This window comes from Homarus americanus, unplaced genomic scaffold (assembly GCF_018991925.1).
Source record: "Homarus americanus isolate GMGI-L3 unplaced genomic scaffold, GMGI_Hamer_2.0 scaffold24694, whole genome shotgun sequence".
Lineage (NCBI taxonomy): Eukaryota > Metazoa > Arthropoda > Malacostraca > Decapoda > Nephropidae > Homarus > Homarus americanus.
In genome coordinates, this window is record NW_024732780.1 from 1,108,476 (window position 1) to 1,134,875 (window position 26,400).

A 26,400-nucleotide genomic window follows, 5' to 3' on the forward strand; every position below is an offset into this window, starting at 1 on the left:
TAAGGAATAAAGTAAAAATTAAATAATAACATCTGTTAAATGGTGGCTTAGCAGGGTAGATATTTCTAAAAAAATATGTGTTCTCAGGTGCCTAACCACTCACCACACCTAATAAACATTGTTTTAATATATACTGATTTTGTGTTTGAGAAATAATAACTGTTCAAAAGTGATAATTTTCTTTTGTTGAATTTACGGAGAGAATCTTGTGGTTGAATTTGATGTTAATGTGTTTTGATGAATATACTTTGAGATGAAATAACTTGAGCTACCAAAAATGGGGCTATAGGGACGGGGCAGACAGCCCTCATCCCGCCCCATCACCCAATACCCCTCTTCAGACACCCTCGCCCCACCCTGCCACCCCTCACCTCTCGGGCAATTACAAGTGACCAGCCCTCTTCCCAACCACACTCCCCCCCTGCACCCTCACTAACCCCACCTCGCTTCCCCCAACCACTCCCTCAGCACCCAGCACAGACAGTGCCATGCTGCCAAACGCTGCGACAATACCACAATCACACACTTGTACACCATTTCAAATCTGAATCTCAACCTCTTCTTTTCGCCATACCAAACTGCTGTTCTTGGGAGTGAACTGCCCTTGTGGTTTCTAAAACCTTCAACCAAGACAGTGGGGCAACTGATATCCCGGCCCTTCCTAGCCCCCCGATTAGTCCCTGTTCACCTAGCAGTAAAGTAGGTACCTGTTGTAAGTCGAAAGTTGAGAATTCGTATTCAGGGAGTTGTTGGAGCTTCCAATAACTTGATGACATAAACCGCTGACTCTTCAGGCTTCTACGCCCTTGACTCTTCAGGCTTCTTCGCCCTTGACTCTTCAGGCTTCTACGCCCTTAACTCATGAGACATAAAGGCAAGCATGAACTTAGCATGCTTCCCGGTTGGGCGCTGTAAACGCTTCTGCGCTTCACCTTACACAAGGATGTAGGGGAGTGCCCAATAAAAAAAAAATAAATAAAATAAAATATCCGGGCCCTCTTTCTTGTGGGCATAGGGAACGTAGGACTGACAGCGCTATACACTGTCCTAGGCTACGCACATAACTCGCGCCGATCTATCGTGCTTCACTCAAAGAAGCAATAATGACTGCCAAAGCGAAAATACTAATCACAGACCAGAGGTCACCAGACAGGTCCACAAAGCGGAAGCTGACAGAAATTGTTCGCAAACACAATGTCAGGTACCAGAACGTAATAGAAGCAAAAGATGGCTTCATCATGCTCATGAATGAAGACCAAGACCTGGATAACCTCTTGTCCCAGAGATGTGTAAACAATCTAAGGAAAGAGCACTATGACCCAATCCTGTCTCCTGCCTTGAAGGCTGAAAGAACTGTTCTCTGCTTCTAAACGGATGAATCCGTGTACGAAGAGTCTGAAGTGGAAATGAAAGCAGCGATTGAAAAAGAAAACGCTTGGGCGAAGAACAAGGTGGACTATGTCAAAAAAATCACCAGTTAAAAAAGCAAATGCATCATCAAAATCCAGTTCAAAAGCACCGAGGTTGCTGAAAAAGCAACTTCATCGGGTCTCCTCGCCTTCACCTTGGGCGTACCGTACCACCATATACAACAGGAACACAGGAACAGTACCACCACACACGTACCTGCCTTAGGTGCTATGCCATTGAGGATCATGATAGTGTGAACTGCCCCAAACCCAGGGAATACAAGATCTGTCCCAAATGTACCTCTAGGGAACATACCTGGACCCATTGTAATGCACCACTAAAATGCCTTAACTGTGATGGGCCTCACAGCACTATGTCCATGAACTGTCCCAAATAAAGGAAAAATCAAGGAAGCACAACAAAAAGCCACAAAAACATCAGTATCACCATACAAGGCTGTGCTGCCGATAGGGACCCCGACTCCTGCAGTCACTGCACGGACATACAGAGATGTAGTGATGGTAGGGACCCCAATTTCTGCAGTCACTATGGTCCCTGCAGCCACTACAGATTCTACAGTCTTGTTGAATGCCAGAGACAGATACCTCCATGACTGTGACATACTAGCCAACATGATTGTCAAACACGCCCATGAGGAAGGTATTCCGCACCCAGGCTGCTTTCAAACAATACCCGAAACATGCTTATGCCACCACGATCTGCCCATCCCAAAACTGTTCAAGGCAACATGCTCAACCTCGGAGGAGACAACAGTAGTTTTTGGTGTGGGTGCATATATACCCACACCAGAGATTATACAAGTCTCTCAAACTCTAACTAGCACAGAGGAGACAACAGTAGTCTCTGATGTGGATGCACAAGTACCCACACCGGAAATGATACTTGTCCCCCAAACTCCAACTAGCACAGAGGAGACAACAGTGGGCTCTGGTGTGGATGCACAAGTACCAACACCGGAAATGATACTTGTCCCCCAAACTCCAACTAGCACAGAGGAGACAACAGTGGTCTCTGGTGTGGATGCACAAGTACCCACACAGGAGATGATACCTGTCTCTCAGACTCCAAGCGATCTCTCAGGTAAAGACCTGAATCTATGCATCTACATACCAGACCACATCAACGAGGACTGTACACGTTATGAAGTCGCTAAAGAAGTAATTGATTACAAGATGAAATGGAAGTACTGCCACTCCATTCCGAGGCGGACATCCACGAGGCCATTAAACAAAAACAGGTCGATTTAACAAACTGCATCAAAAAGTCATCCGTTCGGATGATAAAAAAATTAAGGAATGGACGTACAGTGAACAAACCACGAATCCGAGGGATCCCTCCAAAACCAAAAACAAGATACAATGGACTCGCTACGTAAGGCAGTGAAAATAATGCAACATAGCGTCCTCCACTGGAGAACTAATAAATTCAGTTTGTCCAGCCAATACAACCAAGTTGACGCAGATATTATACTCATAAACACACACAGCCAAAAGGCGGCTGAGGGACTGAAAATATTTGGTTACAGGATCCATAAATCCAATCTATCAGAGGAGCCAAATGACGGGGTGGCCATCGCCATAAAAAGAGATGTTCACCACAGAATCATAGACGACTTCACCTCTGAAACTCTCGCTGTTCAAATCAACTTGACCACAGGACCAATCATAATAGCCACAACCTACCTCCCACCACGCAGGGACTTACCTGCCTTACGGGGACTTCCACAGACTCTTATCATACCACCACCCAACCTACATCATTGGAGACATGAACGCCAGACATCCTCTACTAGATGGTAAGAGGACAACTAAAAATGTTGGAAGAGGACTTGCTGGCTTCATAACAAACAAAAAAGCCCAACTAATAGGCCCGGACTTCCCCACGTTCTACAGTAGGAACTCAGACACTACTCCAGATATACCAATAACAAACGGCAGATGTTTCCACAACTATCTCTTTGAACAAGGCCCTGTAACCTCCAGCGACCACCTTCCTATAATCATGACCATCTCAGTAACACCAATAACTATACCAACTCCACCAAGGAGGATCGCCAAGCAGACCGACGGGGAACTATTCAACGAAAAAGCTACAGCCAAACTTGAGGCCAAAGACATGACAATCCTGCAGACCATAGACAATCAGCCGGTGAACAAAATAGAAGAAGAAATCAACACATGGTGTGAAGCCATAGGAACAGCCTACCAGGAGGCCACGCCTCTCAAACGCAACAGAACTCTCCCACACCCACAACAGACTCCAGAACTCTAACCCTCACAAACCAGTTCTAACTGCTACAACAGAGAGCCGAGACCCATGGTTGGGACATCGTAAGCTACAATACATACTGAAGAATACGGGAGGAAATAAAAACAAGATCTCTGGAACAAAGCAACCTTAAATGGGCCGAAATAGTTGAACAACTCTCACATACATACAACGATCCAGGAGAGTTCTGGCGTCGAGTTAAGAGACTGAAAGGTTGCAGCTGTAACGAGTCATCATATATAACTGACCACGCAGGAAGTAAAATATATGACGACCAAGACAAAGAACCCGTATTCAGGGACATATGGAGGAACATCTTCCGAATCACAAATGAAGAGAATAGGGGATTTGATGGTACTCACGAGGAGCTCGTCCTTGATGAACTCCGGGGCCAGACACACCGCACTCAACCTTCCCCTGAAATCATATGGGAGGATCTGAGAGTGGACAGCCCACTGTCCAAACCAATCACCTCGGAAGAACTCAACACTGCCATCTCCAATACCAAAAATACAGCCCTGGCTGTTCAGGCAATCACCAAGCCATGGAGAGACTGAGAACTACAATGAACAATGAACGCTTGCCTGGCCTCGGGTTACTTCCCAACTAAATTCAAAGAGGCCATTATTACCCTAACACCAAAACAAGGAAAGAACCCCGCCGTCCCGCTAAACTACAGACCGATCTCCCTCCTCGAAGTACCTGGAAAAAAAACTAGAAAAAATCATCAATAACCGTTTGAGAAATCACCTGGAAACAACAAACAGAGTCAACTGTAGACAATTCGGGTTCAGGAAAGGGAAGTCCACCACAACAGCGATAGCCCTGGCATGTGAAAACATAGCCAGAGCCGCGGCGATTAGTAGACAATGTAATCTAACTCTCTGGGATGTAGCGAAGGCGTTTGACAAAGTCTGGCATGACGGTCTAAAATATAAGATACTCCAACTCGAAATTCCCACCAACATCCAAAAGTTGCTTTGCAACTTTCTTGGTGGCAGAAATGCCAGACTGAGGGTAGGACAACACACAGGAGAGACCTTTCCACTCATGAGCGGAGTCCCTCAGGGGAGCGTCCCCTACCCCACCCTATATATTATCTGCACAAGTGACACACCGCCTCCCACTAAAATAGGTAACAAAGATATTATGTATGCAGATGACATCACTCAAATAACAACACATCAAGGAAAATCGCGAGCGTTACAGGTCGACAACACCAGGCGGGAATTAGAAAGGGTAAATAATTACGAGAAAAATGAAAAATCCAAACCAGTCTCTCGAAATTCACAGTGATACCCTTATGCAGAAGGAAAACCCATCCATTATTAACCAATAATGCCCAGATAGAATACAAAGGCAGAGACACCCTCCTTTGGCCTGCATATATCCAAGACAGGTTACTCCCATCATGTCCACACCAGGAAGGAAAAGGCAAGAAGACAGCTGAGAAAACTATACCGCTTTAAAGCGCTTCCTTAGAAAATAAAACTCCGCCTGGTGACATCATTTATCATACCGATATTAACTTACTCAGCAGTACCTCTTCATACTATGAACACCACTCAAATATTAAAATTACAGGTGGTCCAAAATGAAGCCCTAAGATTCGTCACAGGTGAAAGACACCCCTTTCACCAGAACCACAGCCGAGATACATAGAGACCTAAGAATAAAACCCATCAACCAGCAGCTGCACACCCTAGCCAGCAAAATCAAGCAAAAGATAGAACGATAAGAGCAAGAACTCCTTCAAAGACTCCCACCAGATAACGACAACAACCATACATGCTTCCCCAAAAGTTACCGAATCTCAAAAGGTCCATTACCACCCCCGACCTACACGACCAGGCAATAGACAACCTCCCTAGACCAGCATCCGCCAGTAGGGTCGGAGGAATATGAAATAAGGCCCTCAAAACACCCATATATGGGACAGGGTAGGATGTCTAGTGCCTAACACACTATTAGCTTAGCTAGGCGATCAGCCGGCCCTCTCTTACCTCCTCCTAAATGTCTTCAATTTCCGAACTATAACTTCCTTCCCCCACCTCTAATCTTGTTTCACCCGTCCTTTCCCTAAAACAAAAAAAAATAAAAAATAAAAATAAAAAATAAAATATCCCTCAGCCTCGCACCTCCCCTCGCCCCTCACACTTGCCACTGTCCATCCAGCCTTCCCCTACCCACATGTCCTTTCCCCTGCTACACACACACCCTGCCTTCTCACCCTAGCCCTTCCCCTGTTTTTCTGTTCCTATTTAGTTATTAGAGCTTAGGATAGTTGACTTTCCCTAGTGACCTGTCCACTGCTTTTACACCATAGCATGTATTTGAAAGTAATGACACTTGTTCCATGACATAGCCACCTATAGCTTTCTCTCTCGCATTCCTGCATGGGTTGCTTTTGAATTTATGAGACAGACACTGTGTTGCCTAATATCATGAAGGCATTTAGAGACATAATACTGTTAAAGTAAATGATATTCGCTTCTAGATATTCAGAGTAAGGAAGAATTAGATCCCCTTGTTGGATGTCACATAGTCTCATAATATATGGTCGAGTTGGGATTTACCTGAGATACCTGAGGATTATGGGTAACTGTAATCGAAAGGGTGTGTACACCGCCTCCGGTCTGATGACCCAGCGATGTCTCATGCTGATCTCACTTCCAGCCAGACATAAACACAGTGGGTGTAAAGTCCATGTTACTAGACTTCCCCAATCATACCTCTGTCACTCACACACTAGAGGGAGACCAGACGACCATGACGGTCAGTAAGCAGTCAGAAAGCAGCAAAGCCTGTCCAGGATGGTGACAACAATGCACCCCTGCTGGCTCATTCCTGCGGAGCTTGATGCAGAGAAACCCGACGGAGAGAATGACATAGTGTCACTGCCAACATGCCCTTTCATCGACTTGGTTATGCCGGACGCAGAGATATCCCCAGCTGGGATCCTGTCATTATTGTTCCAGCCAGGCCGCCAGCCCGACGACACCATCTGGTGGATTACTGGTACTACAGTAATTGGGTCAGAAGCAAACATCTAGGGACGACGGAGCAGACTTGGTGCCTCTCTTTGACCCAGGGGCCTTGCCTTAATTGGTTGGGTAGGAAGGGGCTAACTTTAATTTTGATGGTCCACAGTCAACATGCTGGCAACAGTCAGCATTTGCAACGTCTAAACTACTTGGGTACATCATCTGCTAGAAGCAGGGAGGAAGTGAGAAGTCCCAGAGTAGTGACACATACTGTCCGGGAAAACCCTGTTCCGTTGGTAGCTATATTAAGGATCTGTCCCATAGCCACCTACCAATGTAGATGTGCCATCCCGAAGTTGATGGAGTGAGGAAATCGTGCAACTGTGCAACCAAGGAGGTTGAATGGATGGAAGCGGCACCCGCTGCCCCAAGTGAAGTCACTGAATGTGACTGATATCTTTACCAATATGGCGCAACTTTTCTCTTAGTGACTTCATCCTCCCTGGTTGATACCTCTATAATGTGCATAATAAATAAAATAATAGTATAAATCCCGCAGAGTTATCTGTAACCAACGTTTGTTCGTAAGTAGCTGCAGCAACTGTGGCCTTGTTGCCCTGACCAAGATGGCAGTCTGGCTTCACGCGCCTCTGATACATACACAGCAAACACCGTTCTCCATCCATTCAACCTCATTGGGTGCAACCTACCAGTTCACGGAAGTGTTAGTATGGATGGGATGGTGGTCACTGTGGATACAATCGATGCTGTGGGTCCTGATCAGACTTGGAGAAGAAGATTCTTGTGGAGTTGTTGAGAAGAGGATCATATGTCCTGTGGGATGGACAATCACTGAGAAAAAAAAATTGGCTAGTTGGTCCCCCCACTATTGGAAAAGCTCTTGTTCCCATTACGAGTACTGAAATTAGGCCGCCCAATAAGCCACAACCATTGCGGAGTGAGACTATCCCACTGAAATCAGTTACCATAGAGGAGGTATCTCGATATTGCCAATATGAGTAACTCTAGGCAGTTAGTACATAGTGGATAATGTAGTCAAGAAACGCCACATCTCTAGAAATGATTGGATCACTCATAGTAGAGGGAAGCCAAAAGTTAGTGAACAGTAAGCAAGTGTCTGTGGGCGATCTGCCATCTGCAAATGTTAACTCTGTATCTCTGCTGGCTGCCAGAAGTACCATCATCAATTGTAAGATGAGAGATCAGCTGAATGACAGAAAATAAAATGTACAAGGTGTGTGCATGTGTGAGATAGGATCCATGATATACCAGAGTATGCAATGTACAATATATGTGAAATCATTTCCAAGAGAATGAAAACGAGAACTTTAAGTTATTACGATAAGAAGTGAAAAAAAAATCTGTCTTGAGAAGTTCTGTGAATTAACTTGGAAAATTAATTTGTTGTAATGTTTGTCATTTTGAAAATTGTTGTTGAACATTCATGAAGATGAAAAATATTTTTTTGATGAGAACCAAAGAAAGAAAAAACATCAATCATCTATATATGAGTACATTCGTTTTTTATCGTGACTAGTAATTAAGCCTTTTGTTTTTCATTTGGGTGATTTTATTATGAATAATTTTCATTAACGTGATACTTCATTGATTTTCATTTTCATTTTCATTTTGACTTGATACCTAATTTAATTTAATTTCTATTAGAATAATTTGATTTGCCATAATTCATGATTTTTATTTTAGAGTGCTTTCATTACTGATTTTTTATTGAATTTATTTAACATTTGAGTTCTCATGATTCTCATATAAGCGACGAACAGGAGTCGTAATAATGCCTTGAGTTAGTGAGTATTTTTTGCCAAACATGAGCCAATCACAGTGGCCTGTGAGTGTGACATCATAGGCCTAACTGTGCTGATTGGCTGGAAGCTGATTTCGTATCCCAGCAAGAGGGGCACTCGGTTTTCAAACCCGAGTCTGGTACGTGGTGTGGTCGGTTCCCTAACATGGCAGGATATACAACATCTCAGTGAATACCCTTCAGGTTTTTCCATTTCACGAAATGTATTGTGATTCATTTGACCCCTGTTTAACTAGCTAGGAAAGTAGGTTTATTGTTTTGAAGTGTGATTGTCAAATGCTAATAGAAAATATTCAATAAATGCAATAACCGTTAATAAGAGTCCTACAATAATTCTCCCCCCCCCCTCCCCTTATTGAGAAAGGTTGATTTATTATAAGTGTCTTGGTGGTGTGCAGTGATACAGTGAGTCCCAAGTAATAACATAACTATTTCATATTTCCCCTCTGTTTAAGTTGTTGTATGTTAGCCCTATTCCCCAGTTATCAGCTTTTCCCTTAGTCTCCCCTCATATCAGTTACTCTCTGGGGGGAGGAGGAGTGGGGGGGGGAGTGACCGCAGGGAGACCCTCCACCTCTCTCAACTACAAGGCCATCTCCTCCCCTCTCTCTCTCTCTCTCTCTCTCTCACTCTCCTCACTCTGGGCAACCACAGAACAAGACGACTGTATAAGGATGGTGCACAACTTAGTAAGATCATCATTGTTTGGTAAAGGAAGGAACCACCTCCTGAGGATTACTGCTTCTTCGGCAAGTATGGTACCCCTAGGAACATCAGTCGGTGGACTCCTCCCCCTGTGGTGTGCTACAACTGCTTCGGGGTCAATCATGTGGCGAAATACTGTTACAAGACAGCCACCTGCGGCAGATGCATCTGCGCAGGAATGCATAGCACCAGGAGCTGCCCCACCAAGGAAGCTGCCTCTTGGGAGAGGAGAGAGCACGCCCCCCTACCTGGGAGGCAGTGCCCCAGGAGCAGGGAGGAGGGTGTGACGGCCTGGCACCCAGGTTGTCATGGGAGGCCGCCTGCACCCACAACAATGGTCACACTCAGTGACGCCAACGGCAACACTGCAGGGTCGCTTCCATCGCCTGAAATCAACAGCCACACCTCCCCACCCAGGAGGTAGTGTCCCAGGTGCAGGGAGGAGGGTGTGACGGCCTGGCACCCAGGTTGTCCTGGGAGGCCGCTTCCACCCACAATAGCGGGGAACGGATCGCCTCCACCATCTGAAGTCAACAGCCACAGTGACTCTCCTTCGTTAGCCAATGCAGATCAGGTTAAAGCCTGCCAAGTAAGTGTGCCAGTGAACAATGGCAGTGATAGTGTCAGTGGAGCTTCTGAAAGAGCTGGTGCCTCCTCTCATAACGATGTGAACTTGAGGGTGAGCAGCCAGAGCGAGACCGATAGTGATGGAAACATAAATGGGGAGAATGAGCCAAAGACTGCCAGCGTGGTCTCTTTAATAACCCCAGGTCTGAAAACTGTCCATAACCCTGTACTTCTTCCAATATTTTCGGAGGAGGAACTCGCGGGACTAATGAAGGAACCTGTGTATAAAAATCCTACTGGAATAAGGGCTGTGAGGCGCATTATCAAGAACTCCAACGGTGATGAATTTGAAACGGTTAACTTATTGGTCAGGTTGATCTATGAAGCCAACACGCGACTCTCTATACTAAGTTCAAGGTGGAACGAGTAACAAGAACACTTAGGTTCATTTCATGGAACATCCGGAGTGTTAACCTCAGAATTAATGACCTACAATGGTTTGTTAAAGTTTTTAACATTGATGTAATTGGTTAACAAGAACCTTACACGTCCAGCGCCCAGAAGAAAGCTCCGCCCAGGATAGCTGGGTTTACAGCATACAATAGTGAAGCAGGAAGTGGTCTGCTTAGTTATGTAAAGAATGGTCTGGTCTGTAAATGGATCAAAACTCACAATAATGAAAGTATTCACTATCAACAATTTACAGTAAAGACAGCAAACAATCAATTTTCGCTGTATAACATCTATGTTCGGTGTAATGAGCTGCGAGCGGACGTGTTACCAAAGCCATCAGGTAACAATGCTATGCTGTGTATGGGTGACTTTAACTCTCGTCACACTGTCCTCAGTGATGTCCAATGTAACTCTAATGGGAGGGTCTTCGTGAATTACATCAATTATCACAATATCACTGTATACGACACAGACAAAGTACACATCTGATGGGGGGCAGAATTAATTATGTGATTGGGTATAACCTAGTAGACAGTAATATCAAGGCTAATGTCATCTCAGACCACCTAGTCAGTGATCATTATGCAATACTTACTGAATACACTGTTGCTAATGTCAAGTGTGAACCCCATCCTAAGCTCAGAATTAACATCCCAGATAATCTTAAACTGCACTTCAAGGCCTACATCCACAGATGGTATGCCTGGGTCATTGGATGAATTTTGCTGTGATCTTCTAAATGTCATTACCACATATTATTCCACCTGGGTTAAGTCAAGGAGGAAGGGGGGCAGCACTAAACCACCTCTGTGGACACATGACCCCATCCTCACCAAAGAAGGAGAGAAGGTAGAACAGCTTGCCAACACTTATAAGCAAAATAAAACTAGTGATAACCTCCTGGCATTCCTCAAAGCTAACAGAGCATTTCGTGAACTCAAAGGTCAGGTGAGAAACACCTATTGGGAACAATTCTTACAGGTGATTAATAGAACAACCACTCTAGCAGAAGTGTGGAACAAAATTAGAGCCATTACCAAGTCACCCACCCCAGTCCAACTTCATCACAGCCCTGCAGAAAATGCTGACATGTTATTAGACCAATGGTCTAGTGTGTCACAAATCACTTCCCTGCCTCCTGACATACAGCAATATCTTAAAACCACACACATTAATGGGGTTTTCCATATTGAAATAGCCTGTTCCTCGCTAGACCTTACCGACCAGTTTCCTATAACGCACCACGAACTAACAACAGCAGTAATATAAGGTGAATCATCCTCCCCTGGTGAGGATGGCATAACCTATAATACCCTGTGATTGTTAAATGAGGTCCCTAACCATCCACTGCTTGACATGTATCAAATGAGCCTCACACAGAGTATTCTACCTAAGACATGGACTCATGGAAACATAGTACCAATCCCTAAAGCTAACTCTCCAAACTTCAGGTCCATTTCACTCACATCCTGTATGTGTAAAGTCCTTGAAAGAGTTGTTCTGAACCGTCTCATGTTTCATGTCAAAAACAAACTGGCCCCTAATCTCTATCAGTTCATGCCCGGGCGCAGCACACAGACATGCTTTGCAGAATATCTTGTTCACTCAAAAGATAAGACACAAACAGCCTTCATAGACCTTAAATCAGCCTTTGATGTAGCTAATAGAGACATTATACATTAGCAACTAGCTAATTTTGGCATCCAAGGTAACCTCCTGACATGGATAAAGGGTTATCTGTCCAACAGGTATGCCAGTGTTCTGTTTAAGGGGAGTTAGAAGTACCAGAATGAGAGGATTTGAGCTTGGCACGCCTCAGGGAGGCGCATTAAGTCCTATGCTCTTTAATATACTGATGCACAAGCTTATTGCTGACATTCCAGTTCAGCCAAATGAGGCTGTAATATGCTATGCTGATGATATCTGCATTATGACACAGACCAAGCTCAGGCTCCAAGCCTTGCTGGATGTATTTGCTCAGAGGACTGTGGAAAGTGGTCTCAAAATCTGTTGACAAGACGAGGGTTCTCAATCCTCGTCTTGCTCACCCTCTGCCTCTTGACTTTAACATTAACAGTATGCCCTTGGAACTATGTAGCTTTTATAAATATCTTGGAATTTGTGTGAATGATGCAAACTTTGTCGGCAACCTTCCTGCCAAACTAATGCAGCACATTATACCCCCCAGATCCCTTGTTGGCAAGGGCTATGGAATTAACATCACCTATGCTCGTACTTTCTATCTTCACTTCATTCGTTCTGTAGTTGACTATATTGCTCTCCATCTTGTGACAATTCCGCCTAAACAATTCAACAGCCTTGAGGTAGTGCAAAATGAAGCCATGCTCATCATTCTAGGATGCCCAAAATCAACCAGAATTGTAAACATGAGGAAAGAGCTCGGACTGCCCTCCCTATCTGAGAAGGTAGCTCTACTAAATACCATGTTTTGTGTCAAAGTTTTGAATAACAATGGTCCCCAAACTACAGCTCAAACAGAGTTGATGTTCTATCTAAGTAATCCCGACTGTCTAGCTAACTTTCCACAAAAGACTCTCTTTGGGGCGTGGCTTCATAAAAGTGTTGCAGATCTCTTGAAACTGAATTTCCCAATCACCCCAGACAAACCCATTAATGCCATTCCTCCTTGGCTGGATATATCAGTTCCTATTAATTACACTCCTGTTGGTAGTAAGCAAATGTTAAACACCGATGTGATGAGATTTGTCACACTAGAAACTATTAACAGACACATATAGAGTATTAAATCAAGTGAATGTTATGCTTTTACTGATGGTTCTGTGCAATTGTAATATATAAAGAAAAAGAGATGATAGCGTCAAACAAGCAAAGGCTGAACAACTGGGCCAGCACAACACAAACTGAACTAACTGGAATCTACTAAGCCACAAGCTACCTTAAAGAAAATGGAGGTGGGGTGATATTCTGTGACTCTCAAAGTGCTTTGAAATCAGTGAACAGCCCGTCGGGCTCTATGTTTAAAGTTGTATGTGATATTAAAAGAAATGTGATAACTGCTAATGAGAACAACTCTCGTATCGAATTTTTGTGGATTCCGTCCCATGTTGGAATTAGCTATCTTGACCGTGCTGATAGACTGGCCAAAGAGGAATGTAAGAAAGAAAATGCTGACCTTGACTTTGGCCTGTCCAATGCTGTACTTAAAAACATTCAAGTCAGAAACATGAACTCTGATCTAGAAGAACAGTGAAATGCTGAGAGACCTGGCAGTTGTAGCATTAGTAAATATGACAAATTTTGTGACGAGAGGTACCGGTATGGCCAGCATAAGGACAGAACTGGACAATGTGATGTAGTCGTGACCAGAATAAGGCTAGGATACAGACACATCTGGCAAGTTAGTAACGCTGTATCCATACCGGAACACTCAGCATGTAAACTTTGTGATAAACCTTAAATCATTCACTTGAACACCATATTATTGAATGTGATGCTGTCAAAGACTTCAGGCCAGCTGGCTTTTTGTATCATGAACTTTGTAATTACTACATTGAATCAGGGGTGCTTGGGGACATTCTTGCTGTTTATCCCAAATTTGCTAGCCCACACTGATTAGTCTTCAATTAGAATATGACGTCCAATGTATATGAACCACTGTCTTGCATGGCAGCGAACATTGACATCACCCACATGAACCTGACATATGTGTAATATATATATATATATATATATATATATATATATATATATATATATATATATATATATGTGTGTATACATACAATCAACACCTCAACCTGCCAGGATTCGAACCGACGGCCCACGAGCACATGACTGTGACAGGGGAACACTAACCGCTGGACCACCAGGATACTAAAAGCAGTCCTAGACTCTGTTATATTTCACACAAAGCCTGTTCAACGAGCTTATGGCGCCGTGAACCTCTAATGGGGACTACCCGTATCACGTAGGTGGTCAGAGTAACGTTTTACCAAATCCGGCTTCGAAACACGAGGATCCATATATATTTCATTAGCCCAATAAACACATGGACTTCTACATACAATATATATATATATATATATATATATATATATATATATATATATATATATATATATATATATATATATATATATATATATATATATATATATATATATATATATATGTAATATTCAAAAATTTCATAGTAATTTCAAATGCCCCGCCATTGGCGATACTGAGCTTTCAAGGTCGTCTGAGGGAAGAGAGCGCTCCCCGCACATAGTGGGAGGTTGTGGAACTAGGCCTATATGATATTAAATGTAATTTGCCGAATTAATAATGATGCGATTCATGAAGTTAAGGGACTATTATTGAATTTGAAATTATTATAGATCGTTTATCAGTCTGAATAATGTTACAGGTGTCCCAAGGAGTTATTAGTTAGGCGGAAAATATGTCACGTAGGCCTAAGCTAATGCCTTGAGAGGACACGAGGCGGGCTCTCTCTCAGTCACGTGAAAGCGATTGGATCTACAGGACATCCCTGCGCGTCCGTCCACAGAAATAGTCACGTGGCCTAGTCACCTGTGTTGCACTATTGCAGTATAACAAGGTTTCCATCAGAACCCACTTGACTGCCAGAAATTGACTGCGAGAGTGATGACCGCGAGAGATTGACTGCCGTTTGTGACTGCCATTGATGATTGAGGGTGGCGATTGTCGCCATTGGACCGATCAGTGTAGGCCTGTCACTGTTTAGCGGGGTATCAAAGGATCTCTTGAGGGAATCTAGCCGTCTGGGTGCCCAGCTGACGACGGGACGATCGTTGGGGTCATCAGCTCTCCTCTACCTCGGCTCACAACACCACATGTCTCGAGCAGCTTAGTGAAACCCTCTTGCTAACGGGAAACTAAAGCTTCTCTCAACTGTACAAGGTCTGATTGGCTCACTCCCTTCCGTTTCATGGATGTACTGGGGGTAAAGTGAGGCCAGCTGAGTGATATAGGGCCGCACACTGGGGCCAAGAGTCAGTGGAGTTAGAGGTACACTTTCCAAGGTGGAGAAAGGCTGATTTGGGCCTTCAACTACGGGTGCCTGTTGGTTGTGCCTTAAACGACTACGGAGTGCAGGTGGAATCTGTGTGTGTGTTAGGTTAGGGAGCATGGTTCACGGGTATTGGACTCAGTAACGTCTTTATAATTGTGACAATATTTTTGTGTGTAGTTAATACTATTTTTTCAGTTACTAATGTATGCTGTGTGCATTTAAAATTTCTTTATAGTTTCAATCTCTGATATAACCTTTGTTCCCCAGAGTAGTGTTTAAGTTAGGTTAGGAGGTGTGCATCTGTTGGTGTAACATAATTATATTGAGTGCCCTTAAGGCCTATTCATTGTAGAGTATTTAATTTCTTATTTTTTAATACCATTTCCTCAGTGACTGATATTATTTTGTTGAAAACCCTTAAGGCCTGCATCTGTTGGTGTAACATAATTATATTGAGTGCCCTTAAGGCCTATTCATTGTAGAGTATTTAATTTCTTATTTTTTAATACCATTTCCTCAGTGACTGATATTATTTTGTTGAAAACCCTTAAGGCCTGCATCTGTTGGTGTAACATAATTATATTGAGTGCCCTTTAGGCCTATTCATGGTGGAATTATTTATTTCTTATTTTTGAATACCATTATCTCAGTGCTGGATATTATTTTGTTGAAAGCCCTTAAGGCCTGTTTCATGTGTGCAAGCAACATTTCTTAATACTTCAAATTTATTGTTGCCTGAGTTCTAATAATTTCTATATCATGTATAACTTTTATTCCCCAGAGTAGTGTTTTAAGTTCAAGTTAAGAGGTGCGCATATTGGTGTACCATTATTTGATTGTGTTTGTAGTGTTGGAGGGAATACAAGTGTAAATATTACAGTGTGTCTCATTCATCCCAGTCACAGACGCTATCCTTCCACGGGTCACGGACAATTCATTTTGTTTAGTAGATTTAGGTGTTCTTGTGCTGGTTCGGGATTTTTCTCAAAGGGGCGCTTCCACTGCCATTACCATCTATTAATCTTTAATAAACCCCAAGTCAAGTGAGAAAATAAAGTCCAGTAAATTCCGACTGGTTACATATATATATATATATATATATATATATATATATATATATATATATATATATATATATATATATATATATATATATATATATATATATATATATATATATATATATATATATATATATATATATATGAGTTTATCGATCAAATCCATATTATTCTTGATATTAGAGTTAGAAATGTTGCCAAGAATAATATGGATTTGGTTGATAAACTCAATAACTTACATATTAATTATGATTTTAAACTGGTCAGTTTTGATGTAACATCACTCTTTACAAAGGTCCCAGTTGAGGGTTTACTAGAGTTCCTCATAGATTCCCTGGATAATATTTCATTGCCCGTCTCGAAAGACGACTTCATCGAGCTTATCAAACTATGTATTAATGATTGTAAATTTGAATTCAATGGAGAATATTATGCTAAAAAATTTGGTATGGCAATGGGTAATCCACTCTCACCTGTATTAAGCAACCTATATATGGAATTCTTTGAAAAGTAACTATTAAGTAATATTTTACCACCTTCAGCAGTCTGGTTTAGATATGTAGATGATGTATTATGTCTCTGGCCAAGTAATGAGGACCTAAAAGCTTTCCTGCCACAACTTAATGTAAATAAATATAAATAAGGAATAAAGTAAAAGGGAAATAATAACATCTGTGACTTTTATTATATGAATTTAGCTTCTTTTTTCTTTTTCTTTTTTTTGTGGGAGGGGCCTCTAAAACCCTTAAAAACAGACCTGGAGAGCTGAAATTTTCATATGTTTTCTTGTAGCTTAGACATAGAGCTTTCCAAAAAGGTATAGCATGCCAAGATCAGATGATGATCAAGGTGTACACAAATAATTAAATGAACAAATGAAATTAAACAATAGTTTACATTCAAGTTTCAACATACACTTTATAATCTTTGTTTACTGTGCGAAAAGATAGAATGTATTAAACGAATCCAAAAACTATAGTACTGTATAGCATAGGTAGCAAATAGCATCATGCCAAGATCAATTGATCATCAACTTATCAAGGTGTAGACTGTACACAATTTCACAAATAATTAATTTGCATTCTCATACAACCTATCGGTCTTATTCATTATTCATGTAAATATGCAATACCAACCACATACACATTATACTAGTGCATTTTTATATAACTTATTGTTGGTCTTAGTCATGTAAATAAACAGAAAACTCTAAACTTTAATGAAAATAAGTTTTTAGAAAATTTTGTTTGGCGCACACCTTGGATGGCATCCTTGTTATGAACTTATGCAGTACTTAGCATAACCAAATGTATTGACATAAAAAATCCTAATTAATTAACAAATAAATGAGAAATGAAATTATACATTAGTTTACATTTACATTCTATGATTCTTTCAACATACACTGACAGTTTTTATTTACTGTAAAAAAAAAGTATTAAACTTTAATAATAAAAAAATTCCATTCGCTCAGCTGCTGCAGCGCGGCATCGACAATCATGTCTTGTCACGTTTACACGTACTAACACGCAGTCAGCCAAGCGTGCCTGACTGGCTGTTGGAGACACGCGTCGCGGCGTCACAAGCTTACAACAGATAGGAACAAACATGTATAAATTTTGTTAGCGGACTTAAAGTTAGTGGAAATCAATTAGAGGAAGCTTGTAGTGGACGTCTCCCCTACAACTGCGTAGCAGCATTCCAATGCCACAGTATCCTGTAATAACCACTCGTCTTCCTAGCAACCAAGCAGGCGGCCGGGTGGGGCATTTCCAGATGCCACAGTATCCTAGCAACCAGCCACGTCTTCCCTAGCAAAGGTCAAGAAACCGGCGACTTCCCACGGTTTACTTCCGGCGGCTGTGTATATATAAGCTCTGTCTCCATTGAGATTCATTCCTGCTCTCGGTTCTGAACAACGCAACACCTCCTCAACAAGCTCCTCTCGCATCCCGCTCTCATTCAACCTGGAGGCCAGCAACGAACGCATCTTCTCTAACGGCTCTGCATCTACACCTCCTTCGACCACGCGCTACTCACCGAACGTGTGTCTACTGAGCAACTCTCACCACATGGCATCTCCCAGCACCAGACTGTCTACCATATAACCTTATATTATATAAGAAAACCACCACCTTAGAGTTTCCATCCATCCTGAGTGCTAGACAACATAATATCACGAAACCCTACAAATGGTGACCCCGGAAAAAAGCACTCCCGCGCCACAGGATGGAGGGCGGACGCAGATCTCTACCGACTTTCAACCACAACGTCGAGGACTGGTTAGATCATGTGGAAGCAGCCCTCGTCGGCTCTAAGCGACTGACAGAGCAAAAAGTATATGGCGCCCTGCTCTGTACCTTGCCCACGGAAGTCGCCACGCGCAGGTCACAGACCATTTCCAACCCTCAAATTGACAACAAATTCGCTACCCTGCGGGATGATGCTGGCCAGAGAGGCGTTATCAACAGACCAGCCCCAATCTCCCTGCAAGACCTATCCTCTATCTCCCTCGGGAACTCAGCAGGACGCGTCTCTGGGGAGATGTGTACAGGCTGAACTCCCCGTCACACAGACAGACTCCCCGATGGAAAACTCTATCACCGCCAGCTTCACGCTAAAAGCTACACAAGTATGCAACATCCTGTCCACGGTAGATTACTCTACGACACAGAACTATATATGCAACCGCGGCAAACATAATTTTCAGCAGGTGCGCTGCTGCCCTTGCCGCCACGGTCACCAGTACCTACCACCGAACTTGCCTTAAGCCGGGTCAGCACCCTCAGCCGAGCAATACCTCACAAGACATCGGGACCTGTTGCAAACTTTGAACCGCAGGATGGACACCATTAAGCAGTTCTGCTCCTCCATACCCGCTGCTGCGCCTGCGGTTCTGACTCACACACCACGCCCTACAAGTTACGACGCACAGCAGCCAGCCCCCAGCACAGCAAATATGCCTCTGCTGGTATCACCAGACTTTCGGCGGCCTGTGCTCGAAACTGGCAGGCCCTATTGCACCTATTCGAGAAGCAGCAACACCGGGCTGGTAGACGCCTCAGCCTCAGCCTTCCCTTCAGGCGTCTCATTACTGCGCGTCACCGACCGCAGTTCCGGCGCAAAGAAAGTTCCTCATCGACACAGGTTCATCGGTTGGCCTCATCCTCCCCTCACCGCGGCAAGTCAAAAGCAACTCTTGCCAATGACCTGTTTGCTGCCAGCAGTACCTCCATCGCCTCCTACGGCATACGCACCCTCGCCTTAGACCTCGGTCTGCCCAAGACTCTGCGTTGGTTATTCGTGATAGCAGACGTGTCTCAACCCATCCTTGGTTTCGACTTCCTCACCTTCCTAAGCTCGGCGTCAAGCCAAGTCATCTATACCTCATCCATGAGCCTACAGCACACGCAAAGATCAGGGTTCTCGTGCCCAGACACACCGTACTATCACCTGTCTTGCGCCTTCCAACAGGTTCTCCTCCTGCTCAACAGATTCAAGGAGCTTTTCTCACCCCGAGTCTCCCTACCCCCCACCACCACCTACATCGGGAATTTTCCACCACATCGAAACCAAAGGACCACCAGTCTTTTCACGCCCTACGCCGCCTGCGCCTGAGCTCCTGAACACAGCCAAAGTAGAATTCAACAAACTACTGCAAGACGGCATCATTCGCCCTTCAAAGGTCCCTGGAGGCATCGCCTCTTCACATGGTTCCTAAAGCAAGCGCGCGCCCGGCAGTGGAGGTGTTTGGCGACTTCTAAGCCCTGAATCTCGTCACAAACCCTGACCTGGGTACCTATTCCGCATGTCAGGACTTCTGCCACAAACTTCATGGCAAGACTGTATCTTCTCGAAGATCGACTTGGAGCGTGCCTTCCACAGATCCCAATGGCACCGGCAGATACCCAGGAGCAGCCATCACCACTCCGTTTGGACTCTTCAGTACACTTTCATGAGTTTTGGCTTACGCTAGACTTTCCAGAGGTACATGGACCATATGCTTCGCGACCTCGATTTTTGTCACCGTCTGCATTGACGACATCCTCGTCATCCTCGACGCCTGCCGAGCACGCCACCACCTACAACTCCTTCTCCAGCGCCTGCAAGAACAACAACAACATGAAAGTTAAATGTCCCTGCTGCTAAGTGCGTCTTTGGAACCTCGGCCATCGTTCCTCGGTCACAGAAGTCCTTGATGGCATATAACCCCTACCACGAATGCCTGCGATTAGGGAGTTCCCCAAACCTGCAACGGCGAAGAAACTCCGGGAATTCCTGGGTTTAGTCAGCTACTACCACACGCTTCATTGACAAAGCTGCCAACCGTCCTATAGCCCCCCTACACGACCTTCTCAAGGGACGCCTTAAAGAAATCTCACAAGTCTCTTGTGTGCACTCAAGAAGGCTACTACAGCATTCACCACTATCAAACAGCACATGACGCACCTCACCCTCCTGACCACCCTCACACTAACGCCCGGACCACTCTCTCTCACAACAGGCGGCTTCTTCTACTGCGGTGGGGCGCGTCTGCAACAGGGAGAGATCCCAGCAATTCGCATGCCGTTGCTTTCTTCTCCACAACGGCTTCAACCACCACTTTTACCTCAAAGTACAGCGCCTTTTGATCTGAGAACTCCTATTACATGCTATACCTGGCTGTAAACATTTCCAGCACTTCTCGAGGCCATCAGTTCACCATCTTCCACTGATCCTGAAAGCCCCTAGTCCACGCCTTCTTCAGCTTCCCAGTCACGCATACCTCATTGCCCTGCGCCACTTGAAACACATCTACTGGGTTCTCCAGCGACACGTCCCAACATTAAAGGCAGCCACAACGAGATCGCCGACGCCCTCTCTCGTTGTATATCCAACATTCTTCCATCATCTCCACCCATTGATTATGGGCAGCTAGCCGCGGCTCAAGAGAAAGACAAAGACCTGGCAGCATACAAGACATCCCCCTCAGGCCTCACACTCCAAGAACTCCCTGTTCCTGGCACAAAGATAAAATTGTGGTGCGACGTATCCTGTGGACAGCCTAGACCATTCGTGCCTCACGTCCACCGCCGCGCTGTTTTCGACCGCATCCATGGTCTCAGCCACCCGGGTGTGCGGGCCTCCCAGCGCCTCCTCACGCAAGGTGTCGTCTGGCCCGGCATCAAGTCTGATACTAAGAAATGGGCTGCCCAGTGCCTGGCCTGCCAGTCCTCCAAAACACATCGTCACATACGGGCCCCCTTACAAACCTTCCCTATTCCCAAAGGACTTTTTCAAGTAGTACACCTCGACATCGTGGGACCTCTTCCATCATCCTACGGTAGCACCTACATCTTCACCTGTATCGACCGTTTCACCAGGTGGACAGAAGCAATTCCCATGCCCAATGCTACAGCAGAGACTACTGTCCGCGCCTTCATGTCCGGTTGGGTTTCCCGTTTTGGTCCCCCCGCAACCGTAATCACTGACCAGGGAGTCCAGTTTGAGTCACAACTCTGGCAGCACCTCCTACAGTTCCTCGGCACGTCTAGACAACGCACTACAGCATACCACCCTCAAGCCAACGGCATGGTAGGCGTTTTCACCGGCAGCTGAAGGACGCACTCAAGGCACAGCACGACCCTTACAGCTGGACTGATGCACTTCCCTAAGTGCTCCTCGGCATCCGTGCGTCACACAAGGAGGATATGGACTGTAGCCCAGCAGATCTTACACTAGGCGAGCCCCTTCGGCTACCCGGGGATTTCTCACTCCCTCCTGATCCCAATCAAACCACTCCAGCCGTTCGTCACGACTTACTCCAAAAGCTACGACAAGCAGTTTCTGCATTCAGAGCTACTGCTCCACGCCAGCCTCCTCGGCGCCCTGAACACATCCCTCCTGCACTACTCACAGCCGAGTATGTTTTCGTCAGGCATGATGCTCACCGCAACCCATTACAACGCCCCTACGATGGACCCTTCCAGGTGGTTACCCGTTCAGCAAAGTTCCTGACGATTATCCGGAATGGCAGACATGACACCGTCAGCATAGACCGAGTCCCGGCCACCTTACCCGTCGGGCCCCCAGCCCAGCAGCACCATCAACAAACTACGCCTGCACCAGTCTACCCGCAGTTACCACCGGCAGCAACACCACGCCCACGACATTTCTGGGCACCCTCTTTTCACCCTCATGTACACCCTGTTCCTGCTGTAGAACCTGCTCCTGTCATAGACCCTGAACCTGCTCCTGCCATGGACCCTCCTCCTGACATAGAACCTGCATCTATCATAGAACCTGCTCCTGCCATGGACCCTCCTCCTGACGCAGCCCCTGCAGCAGCAGGAGCACAACAACCATTGCTTGTACAACCTCCTCTAATCCCAAACCCTCTTTCTCCTCCTAATTCTCCCACAGGTTTTGTGTCACTAGACGGAGTTGTTACACGTAGCGGCCGAGTCGTACGTACACCTGCCCGGTATGTGTTATGTGTGGGACACAACCCGGACAACATCCAGCCTCCCGCCGCGCCGGGAGGGGAGGGGGAGTATTGTAGTGGACGTCTCCCCTACAACTGCATAGCCGCATTCCAATGCCACAGTATCCTAGCAACCAGCCACCTGCTACGTCTTCCCTAGCAACCAAACGAGCGGCCCAGGGGGGGGCGTCACCAGATGCCACAGTATCCTAGCAACCAGCCACGTCTTCCCTAGCAACGGAGTCAAGAAACCGGCGACTTCCCACGGGTTTACTTCCGGCGGCTGTGTATATAAGCTCTGTCTCTCCATTGAGATTCATTCTACTCTACGTTCCTGAACACGCAACACCTCCTCCAAGCAAGCTCCTCGCTGTCCCGCTCTCATTCAACCTGGAGGCCAGCAACAGGCAACATCTTCTCTAACGAAGCTCCTGCACATCTACCTCCTTCAACACGCTACTCACCGAACGTGTCTACTGAGCAGCTCCTTACCACACGGCATCTCCAGCACCAGACTGTCTACCATATAACTTATATTATATAAGAAAACCACCACCTTAGAGTTTCCATCCATCCTGAGTGCTAGACAACATAATATCACGAAACCCTACAAGCTCATTGGTCCGCTAATGGTTTCCAAAGTTAGAGAAAACACTAATCAGCTAACGAGAAAGTTAGCTTCGCTAATTAGCGGTTAGCGGATTAGCGGAACCGTGTCCACCACTGGTTATATGTAGTGATGATGGATAGTGTTATATGTAGTGATGATGGATGGTGTTATATGTAGTGATGATGGGTGGTGTTATATGTAGTGATGATTAAACAATAAAATAATAACAGTTTAATGCTAAAAAAAATATACTTTGCTGTAACATTCTAGTGAAAAACATGGTGGAACTTACATACACCGTTAATGAACTATTGATGGAAGAAGAAGTTTTGGGGACTGAACAGTGAGTCAATGTGGAGCCTCCCGGAGGGTGGCGTACTACCGTTGCCTAGCGGATGAGCAGCCAGGAGGGCGGCGATTCTGCTAGTAATAATAATAATAATAATAATAATAACTTGCACTCTGAATGTGAATTTCTGTGTTAAGTGTAAAGTGTTTATATTGCATGATAGGTGTTAAGTGTGGATAGTGTTCCACCATGGCTGTTAAGTGTAGGTAATGTTCCATCATGGGTTTTAGGTGTTGGTAGTGTTCCATCGTGGGTATTAAGTGTTGGTAGTGTTCCATCAATGGTGTTAAATGTTACTAGTGTTCCATCATGAGTGTTAAGTGTTTGTAATGATTGTCTATCAGACCAAAGCTTACAGCCCAGAGAAAAACAGCACATATAACAGTGACCGGAAGCACAGGTGTGTACACCCTCGTAAGTTGACCCACCCTTCGTAATTAAAGAGAGATTTAGACCTGACCCAAGAGGGGTCACGATCACAATGAACCAGAATTCTCACTGCCACGCAATTAGCTTAAACAGGCGACATGACCGTGTTACACAAGAAGCTACCCTCCAGCCAGTACACCTGTCACCTGACCAGACACACCCAGATTAGTGACGATATCTTCCGGCTCGTGACCGCCAATATAAAAGCCCTGCAGCTCCCTCCTCGAGCATAAGCCTTCGGATTATTATTGTAACAGGGAAGGGGACAACAGCTCCCTCCCAGAGGGAAACTTTCCTCCCCAGCTAGCAGTCTCCCACAGCAGACAGAGTCCAACAGAACTTGCAGACAGCTTCCCCAGCCGCTGGGCCTCCCTCAGTTCACAAGTAAGTCATTGTCAGAGCGATCCAAGGTTGAGTTACTTTCGGTAGAAAGTGTATCCATTTCATGTTTGTGTCCGAGAGTCAGTGTCTAGTAACTTCGATATATTGATCTATTAATGTGTCTGTGTCATTGAATTGAATACTAGATAGTTGTACTTATAGTTGGTATTTAAAATATTTTCCCTACGAATATAATACCAAGTTTAAATAACTAACTGGCCACGCTACCAAACCTCCTCAGTTTACATCTAACAACTAATAATTTCTTACTATTATTTCTACGTAAAATTGTAACAGCACAATTTGTATTTTATAAATATTTACCCAAATGTATATTACCCATATATTCACGAAGTCATTCACCGATGTGTATGCATGAATTGGTGAGCGAGATCAACCTGGGTCAGCGCCCCTCAACAACAACAACCTGACGCGTATCCCGCAAGGCCCGCCTGACAGGATGCGCGTGAGAGAGAGATTATCATATCACCTGTTACCCAGAGAACATCTCACTTACATGCTCTCTTATAAAAGTGTACTAAGACATTTCCCTTAGGAGAGAAGGTACAATATACTCTCAACTGAACTCAGTACCTGTGAAACTATATTTTTCTAGAATAAAACAAAACCAACAAAGTGTTTACTTCAGCCCTGCCACTTATCAAAACAAGAACTAATATATATATATATATATATATATATATATATATATATATATATATATATATATATATATATATATATATATATATATATATATATATATATATATATATATATATATATATATATATATATATATATATATATATATATATATATATATATATATATATATATATATATATATATATATATGTGTGTGTGTGTGTGTAACCGGTGGAAATTACTGGACTGTAATTTCTCACTTGACTTGGGGTTTATTAATTATTAGATGGAAATTGCAGTGGAAGCCCCCCTTGGAGAAAAATCCGAACCAGCACAAGAACACTTAAATTTACTAAACAAAATGAATTCTCTGTGACCCGTGGAAGGATAGCGTCTGTGACTGGGATGAATGAGACACACTGTAAAATTTAGACACTTATATTCCCTCCAACACTACAGACACAATCAAATAATGGTACACCAACATATGCACACCTCTTAACCTGAACTTAAGACACTACTCAGGGGAAAAAAAGTTATACATGATATTGCAATTATTAGAAACTCAGACAATGCCTCATTAGACAACAATAAACTCAAGTATTAAGGAGTGTTGCTTGCACACATGAAACAGGCCTTAAGGGCTTTCAATAAAATAATATCAACCACTGAAAAAATGGTATTAAAAAAATAAGAAGTTAATAACTCTACAATGAATAGGCCTTAAGGGCACTCAACAAAATTATATCCAGCACTGAGAAAATGGTATAAAAAAATAAGAACTTATTAACTCCACCCTGAGTAGGCCTTCAGGGCACTCAACAGAATTATATTACCCCAACAGATGCACACTTCCTAACCTAACTTAAACACTACTCTGGGGAACAAAGGTTATACCTGAGATCGGAATTATAAAGAAAAATTAAATGCATTAAAGGAACTAAATCACAGTATCACTCTGGTTTCAATTAGTGACACAAACATTAAAAAACAATATTATCAAAATTATTTAAGAAATATTAAACTACACACATCAAGATAATATCAGTAACTGAAAAAATGGTATTAACTACACCCAAAATATTATCACTGTTATTAAGATGTTACTGAGTCCACCAATACCTGGGAACCCTGCTTCACCCAACTCAACATACACCCGTAATAAGGGAGATAAAATGTTTCTCTAGGTAT